Below are 19,757 nucleotides of genomic sequence, written 5' to 3'. Positions count from 1 at the left end.
TTGACCAATTTATCCAGTTGTTTGACATGATCAATCAAGATAGATGCAGTTTCACTTTTTGTGTGCAAGAAATACACCCATGTGTATCTGGTGAACTCATCTACTATGACCAAGGCATATTTCTTCTTTGCAATGGACATGACATTCACTGGACCAAATAGATCAACATGTAGTAGGTGATAAGGCTCAGGAATTGATGATTCAGTCTTGCTCTTGAATGAGGATCTTCTTTGTTTGGCCTTCTAACAAGAATCACAAAGGCCATCAGGAGCAAATACTGACTTTGGCAGTCCTCTCATAAGATCTTTCTTGACCAACTCATTTATATTGTTGAAATTTAAATGAGAGAGTTTCTTGTGCCAATTCCAGCTTTCTTCAATTGATACTCTACTCATCAGACATATTGCAGAACTATCAGTACTTGTTGAAAGCTTAGCTTCATAAATGTTACCACGCCTGTATCCTTTCAGAACAACTTTGCCTGTAGATTTACTCACAACTTCACAGTGTTCTTCAAAGAAATCAACATGATAACCTCTGTCACAGATGTGACTTATGCTCAGCAGATTGTGTTTAAGTCCTGAGACCAGAGCTACTTCTTTAATGATGACATTTCCAAGATTGATATTGCCATATCCCAATGTTTTTCCAATATTGCCATCTCCATAAGAAACACTTGGGCCAGCTTTCTCCACAAAGTCTGATAGCAGGGCTTTATTTCCAGTCATATGTCCTGAACATCCACTGTCCAGAACTAGGATGTTTTTCCTGTTGCCTTGCAATCACAAAGACCACTAATGATTAGTTTTAAGGACCCAAACTTGCTTGGATCCTTTGGCCTTATCAATATTGTTAACATTTGCAGCGGATTTAGCATCAGAGTTTATGTTAACATTTTTCTTATCAGAATTTATACTATCAGACTTTAAATCAGAATTTACACTAGGAGGAACAATGGAAACTTTCTTTAAAGAAGGTTTTATTTGATAATAATTATAGTACAAACTATGATATTCCTTACAAGTATAAATGGAATGCCATAAACTACCACAATGAAAACAAGGATTTTATGGCTTATATCTAACAGACTGACTCTTAACTTTTAACTTTGAAGGTAAGGAGTTTATGTTCTTATTCTTCCTGCAAAAAGAAGCCAGATGGTTAGAACTTCCACTGTTATGACACGTTTTTCTAGGAGCTTTAGGAACAGGTTTATAATCATTGCTTTTATTCACACCTTCCTTTCTATTCCTATTTTTCCTAGGTGATTTTACCTTGTTTGTGTTCTTAAAATCTTTCAGCTTATGCTTAAGCTGCTTCTTAGTTATTAAGCCTATGTTTACTTCAGCTGTCTTTTCCTGTTTTAGTTTGTCAGAAGTTAATCCCTTTTTAACTTCTGATTTCTCATTATCAGACTTTACAGTTACAAACTTGACAGGTTTTAACTTTGGCTTTTGCTTAGCAACAACAGGCTTAATTTCTACAGTTCCTTTATCATTCTTATCCTCTACATAACCTAAGCCCTCTTTCCAGTTTTCACTACTTAACAAATTCTAAGTTGTTCTGCCAGAGTTAGTCCAAGTCCTGATAACCTCTCTTTCCTTTTCTAACTCAGTTTTTAGAGATTCATTCGTTTTTAGTACTTCATCCCTTACATAAAAGGCATCATCTCTATCTTTCTGAGTTTGATGGAACATAACTAACTCTTTTTCTAAAAAATCATTTCTTTTCTTAAAATCAAGATTTTCAGAAGTTAATCTTTCACATGTTAAGGTTTGATCTCTATAACTAACAAACATGGTTTTAAGATATCTTCTCAACTCATTAATATCATCAGTATGAAAAGCATAAGTAGTCTGAGGTACCTTTGATTCAGCAGCTTCAGAACTGCTTTCAGCACTTGCTTTATCAGCATTTGCCATCAAAGTATAATTCTCCTCACTTTCAGAGTCTGAGGTGTCTGTCCAGCTTTTCTTCTTTGTGACAATAGCCTTGCCTTTGTCACTCTTCACTTTCTTGCAATCAGGAGATATGTGGTCTTTCTCACCACAGTTATAGCATTTGACATTGATATAATCTCCTCTGTCAGACTTTCCTCCTCTGCCCTCAGATCTTCTGAAATTCTTTTTATCAGAACTTGTGACTTTCCTGGAAAACTTCTTTCCCTTCCTGAACTTCCTGTATGCAATCTTTGTGATCTCTTTCATCATAAGAGCACACAGCTTCATCATCTCCTCATCAGCATCAGTCTCAGGCAAGCTTTCAGATTCTGAGTCATCATCACTTTCAGAACTTGATGACTCAGTATCAGAAATTGTGAAAAGAGCTTTACCCTTGTCTTTCCTTGAGGTAGATGCCTTGGGGGATTCTTCTTCAGCCTTAAGAGCAACTGTCCTTGACTTTCCTCCTTTCCTCTTGCTTCTTTGTTCCATCTCAAGTTCATGAGTCTTGAGCATTCCATAAATTTCATCAAGAGTTGTTTCATCAAGATTGTAGTTGTCTCTTATTGTTGTTGCCTTCAAATCCCAGCATTCAGGAAGAGCTAACAGGAATTTAAGGTTTGAATCTTCAAGATCATACTCCTTATTAACCAGTGACAAATCATTCAAGAGTTTGACAAATCTATTGTAATAACCCCCAAAATTTTCAACTTTTTGTAACCCTTGTGAATAGTGTTTTTGCTAAATGAGAAAACTTTTCATGCCACACTATGTAGGGGTTTTGTTATGGATATTCTGAGATTTTATTAGTACTCTATATGGTATATAAGTGTATGTAAAGATCGCCAGAATCCAATTCCGAACACTTTGATTTTTCCCGGAAATCCACTAGATACGGAAAGAATTGAGTATAAGGTAACAGGATAAAAAGGATTTAAATTAAAGGATTATAAGAGAGGATCATAAAAGGAATATAATATATTGAGAAAGGTTAAGGGAACCTAAGTAATAAGATCCTGGGTATGATCCCTCAAACGATAAACGAAAACGAAAGTTAAGCGAACCGTATAACAGATCAGCGGTCATTAGGCAAACAATTAAGGAAGTTAATCAAAGGGATTAGAGAGGATGATGTCACCCAACCAATGAGAAGAGGACAAGGAGGGGAAGATGACATCATAGCATGAGATAAGCATGACATAAGAAGGAAGGAAATGTGGTGGATTGTTAACCACACAAAACCAAGGTTAAATTGGTAATTAATCTAAAATAAAACAAACCTACTTTAATCAACCAAGCCAAAGAAATCATTTCTCATCAAAACAAACTTTTATTCTTCATCACCAAGGCTTGTTCTCGGCTTTTGCCATTTCCAAGAGAAACAAATTTCAAAACTCAAGATCAAGGCTTCCTAAATTGGTAAGATAATTCCCTAGTCATCCTTATGCATAGTTATGGCTATATTATGAGTTTAAGCCTTCAATTCTTTCTCAATCTTCTTCAAGAAATCAATGAAGAAGACAATGAATAGTGATTTCAAAGTTTTTAACTTGATTTTTTCTTGTTTTCCTTTAAGATCCAAGCATCCCTAAGACTTCTCAAGGCTTCTTAAGGCTTCCTAGCTACTCCCACCACTTCAAGGAAGGTATATCATCTCCAAACCCTAGATTCCTTTGTATAATAAGATGATTTTGATTATTATGGTGATATAGTAGCTTAATGCTTGTGGTTTAGAGTTTGGGTTGGAGTGGTAGTGAAATGAAATGGTGAATCTTGTTGTTTTGGTTAAAAGAACTTAAGTATAGTTAAATTCAAACTTAGGCATAAGTATAAATGTTAATATTGAATTGATTGGGGCTGTTATGATGTGATAAGGATGGAATTTGGTTGTATGAATGGGTTGAGGTTGAATTGTGATGGTTTTTGAATGGTTTAAATTTGGGAAATCGCGTAAACATAGCCGTCATAATGTCCGATTTACTTTAGACTGCTTTTGTTCATAACATTTGGACCCGAGAACTCCCTGCTAGATTATGACCATTGCCATGTTTAGATAGCTCATGTTACGAGCTTCGTTTTGATATGTAGTTCGTTCGATTCCGATGCACGGTTTAGGAGAAACGACCGTTTCAAGTAACGGCGTTTCGCGAACGAAACTTTTCCCCTTGCCTTACTTTGAAACATAGGTTAAAGACCAAAAAGGGTTAATTAATGTATGAAACAATTATGGTAAGTGTGTTAGGCAGTTGGTAAGACACCCGCGAAAGAATCGCCTTAAAACCCGTAATGGTTAATTTATTAAAAAATGGTGGAACCGAGGGTACTCTAGTGACTTAAGAGAATCAGTAAGCGCAAAACAAGCGTTAGAGTCTAAGTTAGTTAAAGTATAGATTTACAAGTGACTTTGGTTTAATTCCAACTTACTTGTTGTTTATAGGTTACCAGACTCATCCCGAGCCTTTTATCACCCTGCAGTCGCTCAGGCAAGTTTTCTACCCGTATAACTGTTGTTGTGATGTATATGTGTATATGCATGATCTTGCGATAATTGCATATTTGTTATTAGCAAATTCTTGCGATATATTGTAGCATGTGATATGGTATATATGCATGCCTGTTTCATATTCTTGATTTATATATCTGTTGGTTAAAATGCTTACAATTGCATAATACCTATGCTAGAGATAAGCGGTATTGAGTTTACCCTTAGTGGAGGGGATCAAAAGGTGAAAACATTTTCTAAAACCGGGAGTCGAGGATCCCGAGTAGATTATATATATATATATTTATATATATATGGTTATAGTTTTCCAAACTATTAATCGAATAAGGTTTATTCGATAACTTTATTTTATTTAATGAATATTATTTGAATATTCATTCGAGGACTTATGACTCTGTTTATTATATTTAATGATTATTAATTGGATATTCATTGGAGGATGTATGACTCCGTTTATTTTATTTAATGAATATTATTTATAGTATTCATTCGAGATATTATGACTCCGCTTATTATTTAATAATATTCTTTATTTTATTAAAGAATAATGTTTCGATAATCAAACTTATTTTCGATTATTTAAATAAAGATAGTACTTTCATATAAGTATATCTTGATTATTTAATATCCATTTCAAGTATAAGTTTTAAAACTTCTACTTCGATTATTTTTATAAGGATTATCTTTATGAGAATATTATTTAAATAATAATATTCAGATATTTTCTAATATATCGGGATTGATTTATTTTAATAAATCAGCAGTACTCCAAACATTCTTAAAAATGTTTTCGAGTCTTCAAAATGATTTTTAAAGTTAGAGTGGACCCAAAACTCTTTTTTTTTTATATTTAAGATCTTCCTTTCAAAGGGGATTTAAATACTCGCTCAAAACCTGGGGGATCCAGCTCTGTGGTGCATTTTACATTCGCAATGTGGTTGCTGTTTTGAGAAAACAAATGAATTGATTACTTACCCAACGTTCGGGAAGTAAGCCCATCTAATTGAGTCGGCATAAGCGACAGGCCGGGGTACGGTCTATCAAAGTGTAAGTGGCTGGGTGGCAGTCCATCAACGCGTAAGAGGCCGGGTGGCGGTCCAGCACAAGGTCCTTATGTGGCCAGGGTGATGACCGGTGGGGGATTCATCCCTCTACTAGTAGAAAAGGTTACTTATTGGTATCTTTGCCTGATCAGCAAGATATCGGTTTTATGCCACAATTCTTTTTCCCTTCCAAAAATTCATTGGATGTTACAAACTCTGTTCATACTTTACATGACAGAGGTTTTCAGGGACTGTATAAGGAAGATGTATATGTGGATATATATATCGGAACTTAATGAAGTATATCATAACTTCATTTCCTTCAATACTACTTCAAAGATTTAATCTATTCAAATCTGTCTTGTAATCTCATCTATATGATGAATTATTGAAAGATTGTTATACTTTGAACAGTGGTAGTTCAAGTAACTTTATAATTGATATAAGTATAGTGAAGTATTTGGTAACTTCACCTTCCTTTAAGCTTATATCCAGTAAGTAATTATCTTACTTTTGATAAAGGTTTCAGTAAGTTATCTATTAGATACTTGCATTATTGATTACACTATATATTATCTTACGAGCTGTAAGGCTCACTCTTGCTTTATTTCTTCACCACACAACAACAGTTAGGAAGGATGGCCAGACTCAAGCAGACCCAGCGCAAGCGCGTGGGAAGCGTCCCGCGTCTTCCCGTTGATGTTGTAGCTGCTATAGCTATAGAGGTAGATCTATTGTAGATCACACCATCTACTTTTGAGAATCAATTATGTATAATTATAACTTGTGGCAGATAATGGCAATTAATTGTAAACTTATTAAGTAATCATTTTGGGTTGTAATAACTTTTAAATTGTGGATTCAAAGACTTGTACTTATTTCAATTTCATCTCTGAGACTATAACGGGTTGTGGTGTGTGTTAGTGTGGGGTCACAGCATAAGGTTATTTATTATTAATTAAGTGAAGTGATATTGTGGAAAGAAAGACCGTGACGACCCGGATCCCCGACCCCGGATCTGGGGGTGTTACAGAAATGGTATCAGAGCTAAGCGTTATAAACCTCAGAGATGATGCGACAATATAATAACAAACTCACAAAGATAATAAGAACTCTTGCCAAGTTCATGGCCGGACTACTTAAAGTAGTGCTGACAGTTAAAACCCTTACGGGAACCCTTATAAGTATCATGATAGTAACTTAGCTCGTTTAATGTGTAGGCGCCTGAGATAGAGGACCCTGAGATGTTCGAGCGTGAGCATGATGAGGCACTGCTAGATGTTGAGGATCAGGAGGAGCCTGAGATGGAGGAGGATGAGGAGGACCCCTCAGAGGAGTCAGAGACGGAGGTTATTGCTATTTTAGATGAGGAGGACCCCTCAGAGGAGTCAGAGACAGAGGTCATTGCTATTCCAGATGAGGAGGACCCGGATGAGGTCCCAGTAGCTGAGGAGCGTGTCGGACCTATGGTAGTGTATGCTGGTACCCCTTTACCCACACTTCCGGTGGTCAGAGCTCCTACCCCTCCACCACTATCTTGGATCCCTTATGATGACAGCTCAGAGACCCATACTTCCGAGCCTAGGCAGACTGAGGAGGCACCCCCAGCGGCTCCGGATTCACCACCTCTTGACCCTGCCCACAGGCAGTCTTCGTTAGCCCACGGCTATGTTCAGGATGTACTGACGACCCGATTGGCTGTTGCTGAGGCCCGACTGGATGAGGCCAGGAGGGAGTTGGATGCGGAGAGGGCGGGTAGGCGTACCCGAGTTTATGAGACTAGGGCTGCTATACCCCGATCCTTGAGGAGGGAGCTGACGGGGATAGAGCTCACATCCTGAGCGAGACTCAGATCTCTCCAGGGGGACAGGCATGGTAGGATCTCCAGGTGGCAGGCCGACTATATCTTCCATCGTGCGATGGAAAGGGTATGGGAGCTGACCCGCTCCGGTGTGTGATTCAGGACCGACGATGGGATAGTCTAGTTGTCTAGTTAGCCGAGGCCTTAGTAAGAGCCAATTTTCCGGGGTAGTTGACTTGTATATAGCATCCCTTTTTCTGACTAGACAGATAGACTCTTGTGTATCACTTTTGGGACAGATGGCTGTAGCACTGTTGTACTTTTGACCAGATCAAAATATGTATTTCTCGCATTATGTATATATTTGTTTCCTTTCAGTTCAGTTCCTTAGTGACGAGGTCACTGTTTTTATCATTATTATTACTGCACTTCGTATTAGAACTGTCATAAAATAATAGAATTGCGATATACGTTCTCCCCATTATAGAGCTGTGCAAGGCACAATGTTGTATATGATTGTGACCTAATGTTGAATTTCCCAATAATTTTTTTTTATTATCAGTATCATGCCGCCAAGAAAGATTGGAACTAGGGCGAACCCTGGATCTGAGGACCAGGGAAGCCATAATCAGGACAATAGAAACCAGGAACACAGTGAAGAGGAAGACGAGGATTATGTGGAACAGGATGACTCCCTGTATGAAGAGGAAGAGGAAACATATGATGTTGAGGGATTTAAGATAGAGGCTGAAGAAGGAGAAACTGAGGTTGAGCAACCAGTACCAAACCCAGGCATGGATCCCATGGGCCAGTTCATGCAACTCCTAAGGTAGAACTTGGAACGTCAACCCAACCCACCCCCTCAAGGAAATAACAATGCTGTGGCAAACTCTTTCAGGGCTTTTAAGTCCCTTAAGCCCCCTGAGTTCCATGGATCAGCCGACCCAGTTGAGGCAAGGGCATGGTTAAAGGAAATGGAGAAATCCTTTGAGATTCTGAGTACCGATGAGGCACAGAAGACTGTATTTGCTACCTACCTTCTGAAAGGAGAGGCTAACTACTGGTGGGAGGCCAAGAAAAACATGGAGACAGATGCTATTATAACCTGGGAGAGATTCAGTCAGTTGTTTCTGGGAAAGTATTTCCCGAGGTTTATGGAAAACCAGATGGAGTTCAAGTTCTTGGAGCTAAAGCAGAATAACTTGTCTGTAGCAGAGTATGAAGCGAAATTTACTGAGTTATCAAGGTTTGTGCCGGAGTTTGTGAGCACCGAGGAAAAGAAAGCTAGGAGGTTTCAGCAGGGACTGAAACCGTGGATTCAGAATAGGGTGGCAATCCTTGAGCTTACGGATTATGCCACTCTGGTGCAAAAGGCAAAGATTGTAGAAGCCGGAAGTGAACAGATGCAGAAGGAAAGGGAGAAGAAGGGAATAAAGAGGAAAAGTATGAGCATGGGTGGAGGTTCCGCAGGAAGGAGCTTCCCAACTAGATTTAATCGAGGAGCAGTGTCCCTACCGGGAAGGAACACTGGGTTTAAGCGGCCCATGAGCGTGAATGTGAGCCAGAGTGGCCAGAAGTCAAGAATGTCCTATTCCAACCAGTCTCGACCCCCATTGCCAGCATGTAACACTTGTGGAAGGATGCATTCTGGGGAGTGTAAAGGAAAGCCGGTAATCTGCTTCAAGTGTGGTCGAGAGGGTCACTATTCGGACAAGTGCACTTCGCCAACCCCCATTACCCGCCCAACCACCACTTGTCATCAGTGTGGACGCCCGGGTCATTGGAAGAGGGAATGCCCAATGAACAAACCAGCAGCTTCGGGAGCAAGCAGAGCTGCTTCCAATAAGCCACCTACTGCAAGGACTTTCAACATGACAGTCCAGGATGCTATGAAAGATTCAGATGTGATAGCAGGTACCCTTTCTCTAAATTCAGTCAGTACAAACATTTTATTTGATTCGGGAGCAACTAAATCTTTTATATCAAGGGACTTTGCGCGTAAATTAAGACTTAAAGCTGAACCCTTGATAGAACCCTTACAAGTAGAAATAGCCAATCATGAAATTATTCCTGTTAACCAGATTCACCTTAGGGGAGTTTGATGTAATTTTGGGAATGGACTGGCTATCTAGCAATGATGCTCAGATAGACTGTAAAGGGAAGAAAGTTAAGCTAAATATCCCAGGGAAGAAAGAAGTTATATTTAGAGCAAAGAGGCAGACGCAGAAATTTTTGACTATAGCCCAGCAAGAAGGATGCTACGAAAAGGAAATGAGGCCTACCTAGCCTATGTGGTGGACACGCAGAAGGAGGTGCCCAACTTACAAGATATTCCGGTAGTAAACGAATCTGAAGACGTATTCCCACCAGACCTTCCGGGATTACCACCCGATAGAGTGATTGAATTTGCTATTGAGTTGGCCCCAGGGACGGCGCCAGTTTCAAAAGCACCTTACCGATTAGCCCCATTAGAAATGAAGGAATTAGCTATCCAATTGCAGGAACTCTTGGATAAGGGTATGATAAGACCCAGTGTGTCTCCGTGGGGAGCACCAGTTTTATTTGTTAAGAAGAAAGATGGGAGCATGAGGCTGTGCATAGACTATCGAGAGTTGAACAAGCTAACCATAAAGAACAGGTACCCATTACCTAGAATAGACGATCTGTTCGACCAGCTAAAGGATGCTGTTTATTTTTCCAAGATTGACCTGAGAACTGGATATCACCAACTAAAGATTAAACCCGAAGATATTTCCAAGACAGCGTTCCATACCAGGTATGGGCATTATGAGTTCTTGGTAATGTCCTTTGGATTAACCAACGCCCCAGCGGCTTTCATGGATTTAATGAATAGAGTATTTAAGAAGTACTTGGACAAGTGTGTGATAGTTTTTATCGATGATATTTTGATCTACTCAAGGACTGAGGCAGAACATGCAGAGCATTTGAGGATAGCTCTAGGAATACTCAGAGAGGAGCAGTTGTATGCCAAATTCTCGAAGTGTGAATTCTGGCGGAATGAAGTACAGTTTTTAGGACATGTGATCAATAAAGAAGGAGTATTGGTCGACCCCTCCAAGATAGAGGCGGTCTCAAATTGGGAAAGGCCAACCACACCCACAGAGGTAAGGAGTTTCATAGGATTGGCCGGCTACTATCGTAGGTTTGTGCAGGACTTTGCGAAGATCGCAGCCCCTTTGACACGACTTACTCGTAAGACAGAGAAGTTTGAATGGACGGAGAAATGCGAGAACAGTTTTCAAGAATTAAAGAAAAGGTTGGTAACGGCCCCGGTGTTGGCATTGCCGGACGGAAAAGGAGATTTTATGATATATAGTGACGCGTCGCACAAAGGATTAGGGTGTGTGCTTATGCAGCACGGTAAAGTGATTGCGTATGCATCGAGACAACTGAAGGAATATGAGATTAGATATCCTACTCATGACCTTGATCTCGCGGCAATAGTATTTGCCTTAAAAATTTGGAGGCACTACTTGTATGGAGAGAAGTGCGAGATTTTCACAGACCATAAGAGCCTCAAGTATATATTTACGCAGAAAGAGCTCAACATGCGCCATAGGAGATGGTTAGAACTAATCAAGGACTATGATTGTGAGATTCTCTATCATCCGGGGAAAGCCAATATTGTGGCTGACACCCTTAGTAGAAAGGAAAGACTCAGAATGATAACGACTTCAGAAGAATTGATAAGGGATTTTGAGAGAATGGAAATAGAAGTAAAGGTAATCGGAACCGGAACTGAAAAGCTTTTTGAGATCTCAATGTAGCCAGAGTTATTGGAAAAGATCAGATTGTGCCAAGAGAAAATAATGAATGAAGGCAGAGAGTCAATGACTGGAGAGGAGATCCATACTGAGAAAGATGATAAAAGGATAATGAGGTACTCCTACCGGATTTGGGTTCCGAATGTTCAAGAACTTAAAGATGAGATTTTGGATGAAAGCCATAGTTCAAGGTATTCCATTCACCCGGGAAGTACCAAGATGTATAGGGATTTGAAGGAATATTACTGGTGGCCCAACATGAAGAGGGACGTAGCAGAATGGGTAAACAAATGTTTGACTTGCCAAAGGGTAAAGGCAGAGCACCAGAGACCCAGTGGACTTTTACGACCCCTGGAGATTCCCGAATGGAAATGGGAACAGATAGCGATGGATTTTGTTGTAGGCTTGCCAAGGACGAAAGCCAATCATGACGCCATATGGGTAATTATAGACCGACTGACAAAGTCAGCTCATTTCATTCCTATCAATGAGAGATACACAGTCGATAGACTGGTGGACATACACCTTAAGGAAATAGTGACGCGACATGGAGTCCCAGCGTCCATTGTCTCAGACCGAGACCCAAGGTTCAACTCCAGATTTTGGAAGAGCTTTCAGGAATATGCGGGGACCAAGTTAAATATGAGTACCGCGTACCATCCCCAGACGGATGGGAAGAGTGAAAGGACCATCCAGACACTAGAGGATATGTTGAGAGTCTGTGCAATAGACCTTAAAGGAAGTTGGGATGATCACTTGTCGTTGATCGAGTTTTCTTATAGCAATAGCTTTCATGCTAGCATCGGAATGCCGCCTTATGAGGCCCTGTACGGAAGAAGGTGTCGATCTCCCTTATACTGGGATGAAGTAGGAGAGCGGAAGATGCTCGGACCCGAAGTGGTCCAAAGGACCAAAGACATAGTGGATCTTATCAGAGGACGGCTTGTAGCAGCCCAAGACAGACAGAAAAAATATGCAGACTTAGCCCGAAAGGACAAGGAATATGAAGTCGGGGACTTAGTACTGCTAAAGGTATCCCCTTGGAAGGGATTAATGAGGTTCGGAAAGAAAGGAAAACTAAGCCCAAGATATATTGGACCTTTTGAGATATTAAGACGGATTGGAAAGTTAGCTTATGAGCTAGCCTTACCCCCTAACTTGCAACAAGTTCATAATGTGTTCCATGTGTCAATGCTAAGGAAGTATCATCGGGATGCCAGACACATAGTGGAGTACGAGCAGGTGGATATGCAACCAGATCTGACTTACATGGAGAAGCCAGTAAGGATTATCGATAAGAAGGAGCAGGTGCTTCGGAACAAAGTAATCAAGCTAGTCAGAGTGCTATGGCAGAATCATAATATGGAAGAATCAACTTGAGAACTAGAGAGTGCGATGCTAGAAAGTACCCCCATTTGTTTTCTATTTGATTCCGGGACGGAATCCTTTTAAGGAGGGGAGACTGTAATAACCCCCAAAATTTTCAACTTTTTGTAACCCTTGTGAATAGTGTTTTTGCTAAATGAGAAAACTTTTCATGCCACACTATGTAGGGGTTCTGTTATGGATATTCTGAGATTTTATTAGTACTCTATATGGTATATAAGTGTATGTAAAGATCGCCAGAATCCAATTCCGAACACTTTTATTTTTCCCGAAAATCCACTAGATACGGAAAGAATTGAGTATAAGGTAACAGGATAAAAAGGATTTAAATTAAAGGATTATAAGAGAGGATCATAAAAGGAATATAATATATTGAGAAAGGTTAAGGGAACCTAAGTAATAAGATCCCGGTTATGATCCCTCAAACGATAAACGAAAACGAAAGTTAAGCGAACCGTATAACAGATCAGCGGTCATTAGGCAAACAATTAAGGAAGTTAATCAAAGGGATTAGAGAGGATGATGTCACCCAACCAATGAGAAGAGGACAAGGAGGGGAAGATGACATCATAGCATGACATAAGAATGACATAAGAAGTAAGGAAATGTGGTGGATTGTTAACCACACAAAACCAAGGTTAAATTGGTAATTAAGCTAAAATAAAACAAACCTAATTCAATCAACCAAGCCAAACAAATCATTTCTCATCAAAACAAACTTTTATTCTTCATCACCAAGGCTTGCTCTCAGCTTTTGCCATTTCCAAGAGAAACAAATTTCAAAACTCAAGATCAAGGCTTCCTAAATTGGTAAGATAATTCCCTAGTCATCCTTATGCATAGTTATGGCTATATTATGAGTTTAAGCCTTCAATTCTTTCTCAATCTTCTTCAAGAAATCAATGAAGAAGACAATGAATAGTGATTTCAAAGTTTTTAACTTGATTTTTTCTTGTTTTCCTTTAAGATCCAAGCATCCCTAAGACTTCTCAAGGCTTCTTAAGGCTTCCTAGCTACTCCCACCACTTCAAGGAAGGTATATCATCTCCAAACCCTAGATTCCTTTATATAATAAGATGATTTTGATTATTATGGTGATATAGTAGCTTAATGCTTGTGGTTTAGAGTTTGGGTTGGAGTGGTAGTGAAATGGAATGGTGAATCTTGTTGTTTTGGTTAAAAGAACTTAAGTATAGTTAAATTCAAGCTTAGGCATATGCTAAGATAAATAACAAATTGGGTTTTGATTAAACTAAGAGATTATACTTAATAACATTAACTAAGAGAATTGAGGTTGAATTACTATATATGACAAACATGGGATTCTAACTTCATTAAATACTTCATTCAATAGCCTTTTCATTCTTAACCTTAATATGTGATGGTGATGACACTAATCAGATAACACAAAACTGATAAACGCCAACTTTCGTTGCATGAGTACCATTCTACCAGACATCCATAAAAAAGATAGAAGCTGAATAGGCACCAATTATGCTTAGTCCTTATATGTCTATAAGAACTGAAAACATGACGGTTTAATGCGCAAGTTATCTATCGTGATTACATAGGGCAAGTAAGATGGTTAAAATTACCTACAAATCATGCATAACAAATACATGAACATATGCTAGCATGACAAGTTCTAAACCTCTATATTCACCGTCGCTTCAATAGAGATTAACACGCTATCTTATATGTTAGCTACGCACATAAGACGAATAAGTACAACCAATACTAGGATATCATACAATCACCACACACCAATATATCGAAATAAATTAATTATTGAAATCCATAAGTAAATCCGCTAGAACCCCATGACAACGATTAGTTCATAATCGAACTCATCGTCACAATGGGTTCCAATGAAAGCATGGTATAAAACAAGGTCTTGTTAAACTGAATAATAATTAAAGTATGAATAAACGAGATCTAGGTTCAACAAGAACGAAAACGAGCATCCAAAGTTACAACTAATTCAAAGAATCACAAGTTGAAAACAAGATCTTCTTTTTCAGAGTTGTTTTGTGCTTCTAGGTCTTCTCCTTAGTCTCCCAATCTTCCCGGATGATGAAAACCCTTTTGTTTAAGTATATATAAGCCCCTAGTGGACCTGTACCCTTAAGATTATCAAATTCCACTCAAAAAGGTTTTTTCAGCGAAATCAGCCGTGCATCAGCAGGCGGGCATCTAGCACCAGCAGGCGGGCGCCTGCAGCCTTTCTCGAAAAATTCTGATGAATCTTATTTTGCCCATAACTTGAGTTCTACTCGCCAGAATTAGGCGATTCAACTGTCCACGCGAAGCTAACGAGATTCTCTACAACTTGACAATGGCCTAGGCTTCCAAATCTGATCACTTTTAATCATATTTCCTTTAAAAGCTCCTTTCTTCATTTAACTGATACCTTAAATGCAATAACACAAAACACATCAAAATACCAAAAACTTGAGTCCAAAACACCAATTTAAGCTTGTAATAAAGCGTTCCAAGTGGATATAAAATCCACTTATCACACCCCCAAACTTGAATCGATGCTTGTCCTCAAGCATAAACAGACTCAAAACTACAAAATAAACCTAATGCATGAATGCAACTAAATGATAATGCAATCGATCCCCTCAGAATAACCATAACCAAATGAATAAGCCAATGCCTCTAAGAATGTAATGACTTAAAACAGAGTTCGAATAAATCCCATAAACCAACTCACAAACCAGAAATGTGCGTGTGTGGAATGCTTAACAGATATCTCTCGATACTAGATCAATAACCACAACTTATCTATCATCGAAATAATCAAAAGTTTATAAACAGAATAAATAATAAATGCATTGTGACTCACAACACCTCCTTTCTACTAGAGTTTTACAAGGATTCACACAATTATTGAACACATAACAAAGATGCTTATTTGACCGTGCAATGAATGAGGTCCCAAAAGACTTATGCAATAATACCCATGTAGCGAGCGTTAGGTTAGCGGATCCCGGACTATAAAAACCTTAGGTCACTAGGCACAAAGTCCCCTAGAACTTAATAACTCGAGTATTAAAGAGCTCACTCCTGATCAATTATGCATAAACACATACTTTTTTTTCTTTTTTTTTCTCTTTTCTCTTTTTTCTTTTTTTCAATAATTTCTGAATGAGTGCATTTCGATCCATCTCATTCAACCCTAGACTACTCATAAAAATATGAGCCGGCTACTAGCCATTTGACGCCTAGCCTTACAACAACTAGCAATGAAATCCAAGTTTTTCTCCAGATAAAAAAAATCAGTGTTTTTACGTCATTACGAGAATATCACAAATTCTAAATATAACCAAGTGATTAAATCTCAACAACAAACAAGTATGATCATGATCTAGATCAAAAGCAACCCTATAAGACTTTGTGAAAATAATTGTTTCTGGCATGCAAATCATTTCATTAGGACTTAAACATCCCTTTATTCGTCGTCACCACACTCAAATCAACATCAACTTGTCAAATATCATAGTTCATCTTAAGGGATCATGGTAAATATACATGCAAATACAACTATATAAAATCACATAAAAACAAACAAATATGTCCTAAATCAACAATCATGCAAAAATATGAATGAACTATAACTAAACATGCAATATGAATCTATATGAATCTATATGAACAACACAAACTAATCCTTACATTATCACCCCCAAACTTAAAATTTTCAATGTCCTCATTGAAGGCAATAATAAGGATTTCAGGAATACCTAATTAGCGGGAGAGTCACCCTCGTCGGGTGGAGGATCAGGTGGCCAATCAACCTCGACACTAGTGGCTCAGAAAATAGTGCCCAAAGCCTGTGTCAAATCTGCAGCAAAATGACGGTGAATGTCGTGCATGGCCTCCATACGCCTAATTACTCGCCTGTACTGCTCATCACCAACACTAGTCCTTTCAACTACCTGCGGCATATGAGAAGAACCCTCTATAGGCATTGGATTATCCGTTCGGCTCCCCTCTACATCATCAAAGATATATCCCAAGCCCTTATCATGTGGTGCACCTAAGAATGCATAACTCAAGTGATCTGATAGTGGGTGAAGCTCAAGTATGGAAACATCTTCAATAGACGGATCGAGACGCTCCTGAGAAATTTTCAGCTCTGCTAACCTAAAAGAATCGAATGGCATATCTAAAATCCTCATCCACGGAGGTGCATTCAAATCCTGCAATTGCTCTGCTCCTTTATCTTCAATAACTGATTCCCCTATTAAGGATCTCTCTAAGGCATCTGACTTTGGTAATTGCTCAGGCTCTAAATTTACTATAGAGTTGGCCCACTCTACTTTAAAGCACTCTCTTTAGCTGCGGGTAACTTTATTTCCTTGCACACATTAAAAGTGACCTTTTGATCGTAAACCTTCATTGAAAGCTCTCCTTTTTGCACATCGATCATAGTTCGGCCAGTAGCCAAGAATGGTCTTTCCAAGATGATGGGAATCTTCTTATCTTCCTCAAAATCAAGAATTACAAAGTCAGCAGGGAAGAAGAGTTTATCCACCTTGACCAAGACATCATCCACTATACCTCATGGATAAGTGATGGAACGGTCAGCTAGTTGCAATGATATGTATGTTGGTTTCGGATCAGGCAGACCAAGCTTCTTGAAGATAGATAAGGGCATCAGATTGATGCTAGCTCCTAAATCACATAAACACTTATCGAACGACAAGTTTTCGATGGTGCAAGGAATAATGAAGCTTCCAGGATCTTTAAGCTTCAGAGGCAACTCCTGTTACAACACAACACTGCATTCCTCCGTTAGAGCAACGTTCTCTAAGTCTTCGAGCTTCACTTTCCGAGAGAGAAGACCTTTCATAAACCTCGCATAGCTAGGCATCTGTTCAAGAGCTTCAGCGAAAGGTATGTTGATATGAAGTTTCTTGAACACCTCCAAAAACTTCTCAAACTGCTTATCCAGCTTTTTCTTCTGCAGCCTCTTAGGAAAATGAGGTGGATGATAGATCTGTTTCTCCCCTGTATTACCCTCAGGAGGAGTGTGTTCCACAGTAGTCTTCCTTGGTTCCACAGTAGTCTTCCTTCTGCACTTCTTCTTCTGCCAAAACTTCAGATTCTGGAACTTGAGATTTTTCAGGGCTTGCAACCTTCCCAGACCTGAATGTAATTGCCTTAACCTGCTCTTCTGCTTCTCTCTTTCCTGGAACTTCTATATCACTAAAAAGCGTTCCTGGTAGTCGATTCAGTAAGGCGTTAGAAATTTGTCCTATCTGATTCTCCAGATTCTGGATAGAAAAAGCCTGGCTTTGGCATATAAGAGCCTGGTTTTTGTACATAAGCCTCAACTCCTCCAATTCAGATTTTTTATTTGAAGATAGACCTGCATCATGAGTTTGTTGTTGAAGTTGGAGTTGTTGTCTTCGTGCAAATTGTTGCTGAAAACCAAGAGGGTTGAATTGTCTTGCTCCAAACTGCTGGAACGGCTGTTGCATCGCATTCTGATTGTTGCTCCATCTGAAGTTAGGATGATTCCAGTTATCAGGATGATAAGTGTCTGGAACTGGTTGCTGTGATCTCTGAAAGTTGCTCACAAACTGAGTTGAGTCACTAGATATAGCACATTGCTCCGTCACATGCAGACCTGCACACAACTCACAAACACTAATTATCTGCTTAACACCATAGTTAGCCAGAGAATCGATCTTCATAGACAATACCTTTATTTGAGCAGTGATAGCCGTAGCTGTATCCACTTTAAGAACTCCTGCTACCTTGCCCTGTGGACATCTCTGGGTTGGATACTGATATTCATTAGCAGCCATCAGTTCAATTAGATCATAAGCTTCCTCATAGCTCTTTGCCCATAATGCTCCGCCTGATGCTGCATCGAGCATGGGTCTGGATTGTGCTCCCAAACCATTATAAAAACAATTGATGATCATCCAATCAGGAATTCCATGATGAGAACACTTCATAAGCATCTCCTTGTAGCGCTCCCAAACTTCATATAAAGATTCTCCTGATTGCCGAGCAAATTGAGTAAGAGCATTCCTGATTGCAGCTGTCTTCGCCATAGGGAAGAATTTAGTAAGAAACTTCTGAGCAAGATCTTCCCAAGTAGTAATCAAACTAGTTGGTAGAGAGTGTAACCAGCTCTTAGCCTTGTCCCTTAGATAGAATGGGAACAGTCTCAGCTTTACAGCATCTTCAGAAACACCGTTGAACTTGAAGGTGTCACAGATCTCAATGAAATCCCTAATGTGCATATTGAAATCTTCCGTTGAAGAACCCCCAAACTGGATTGAATTCTGCACCTATTGAATTTTGCCAGGCTTGATCTCAAAGGTATTAGCTGTGATAGCTGGCCTGATAATGCTAGATTGAATGTCATTGATCTTGGGTTGAGAAAAATCCATCAAGGCTTTCGTTCGTGCTGCTGGATCTCCCATTGTAATGAGTACATGAAACATAAACAAATAAACCGTGAGAGTAAAAGAGTCCGAGTCAGTGAACTTTAAAGACCACTGATGACAAGCACATCAACTAAAAATTAACACCGAGTCCCCGGCAGTGGCACCAAAAATTTGTTAGGGCGAAAACACGCGCTAAAATTCACGCAAGTATACGCATTCGCAAGTAGTATAAGATATAAATCAGATTCATTCCCACATAGACTGGTTTAGGTTAAGTTCAATTTATGCACCTATGCAACAATGTATGGTTATCGCTCAGTGCTAAGACAAATAACAAATTGGGTTTTGATTAAACTAAGAGATTATACTTAATAACATTAACTAAGAGAATTGAGGTTGAATTACTATATATGACAAACATGGGATTCTAACTTCATTAAATACTTCATTCAATAGCCTTTTCATTCTTAACCTTAGCATGTGATGGTGATGACACTAATCAGATAAAACGAAACTGATAAACGCCAACTTTCATTGCACGAGTACCATTCTACCAAACATCCACAAAAGAGATAGAAGCTGAATAGGCACCAATTATGCTTAGTCCTTATATGTCTATAATAATTGAAAACATAACGGTTTAATACGCAAGTTATCTATCGTGATTACATAGGGCAAGTAAGATGGTTAAAATTACCTACAAACCATGCATAACAAATACATGAACCTATACTAGCATGGCAAGTTCTAAACCTCTATATTCACTATCGCTTCAATAGAGATTAACACGCTATCTTATATGTTAGCTACACACATAAGACGAATAAGCACAACCAATACTAGGATATCATACAATCACCACACACCAAGATATCGAAACAAATTAATT

At 39.0% G+C, this 19,757-nt stretch overlaps 1 non-coding gene across 1 annotated transcript; it reads left to right on the top strand.

The window, feature by feature from the left end:
• The first annotated feature begins 18,407 nt into the window (after positions 1 to 18,407).
• LOC141709175 (small nucleolar RNA R71) lies at positions 18,408 to 18,514 on the top strand. The gene has a single exon (XR_012569765.1). It is a non-coding gene; the product is annotated as a small nucleolar RNA R71 (small nucleolar RNA).
• Positions 18,515 to 19,757: the final 1,243 nt, after the last annotated feature.

The sequence above is a fragment of the Apium graveolens genome, chromosome 2, assembly GCF_009905375.1.
Source record: "Apium graveolens cultivar Ventura chromosome 2, ASM990537v1, whole genome shotgun sequence".
Taxonomy (NCBI): Eukaryota; Viridiplantae; Streptophyta; class Magnoliopsida; order Apiales; family Apiaceae; genus Apium; species Apium graveolens.
This window is presented reverse-complemented; position numbering and strand designations above follow the sequence as displayed.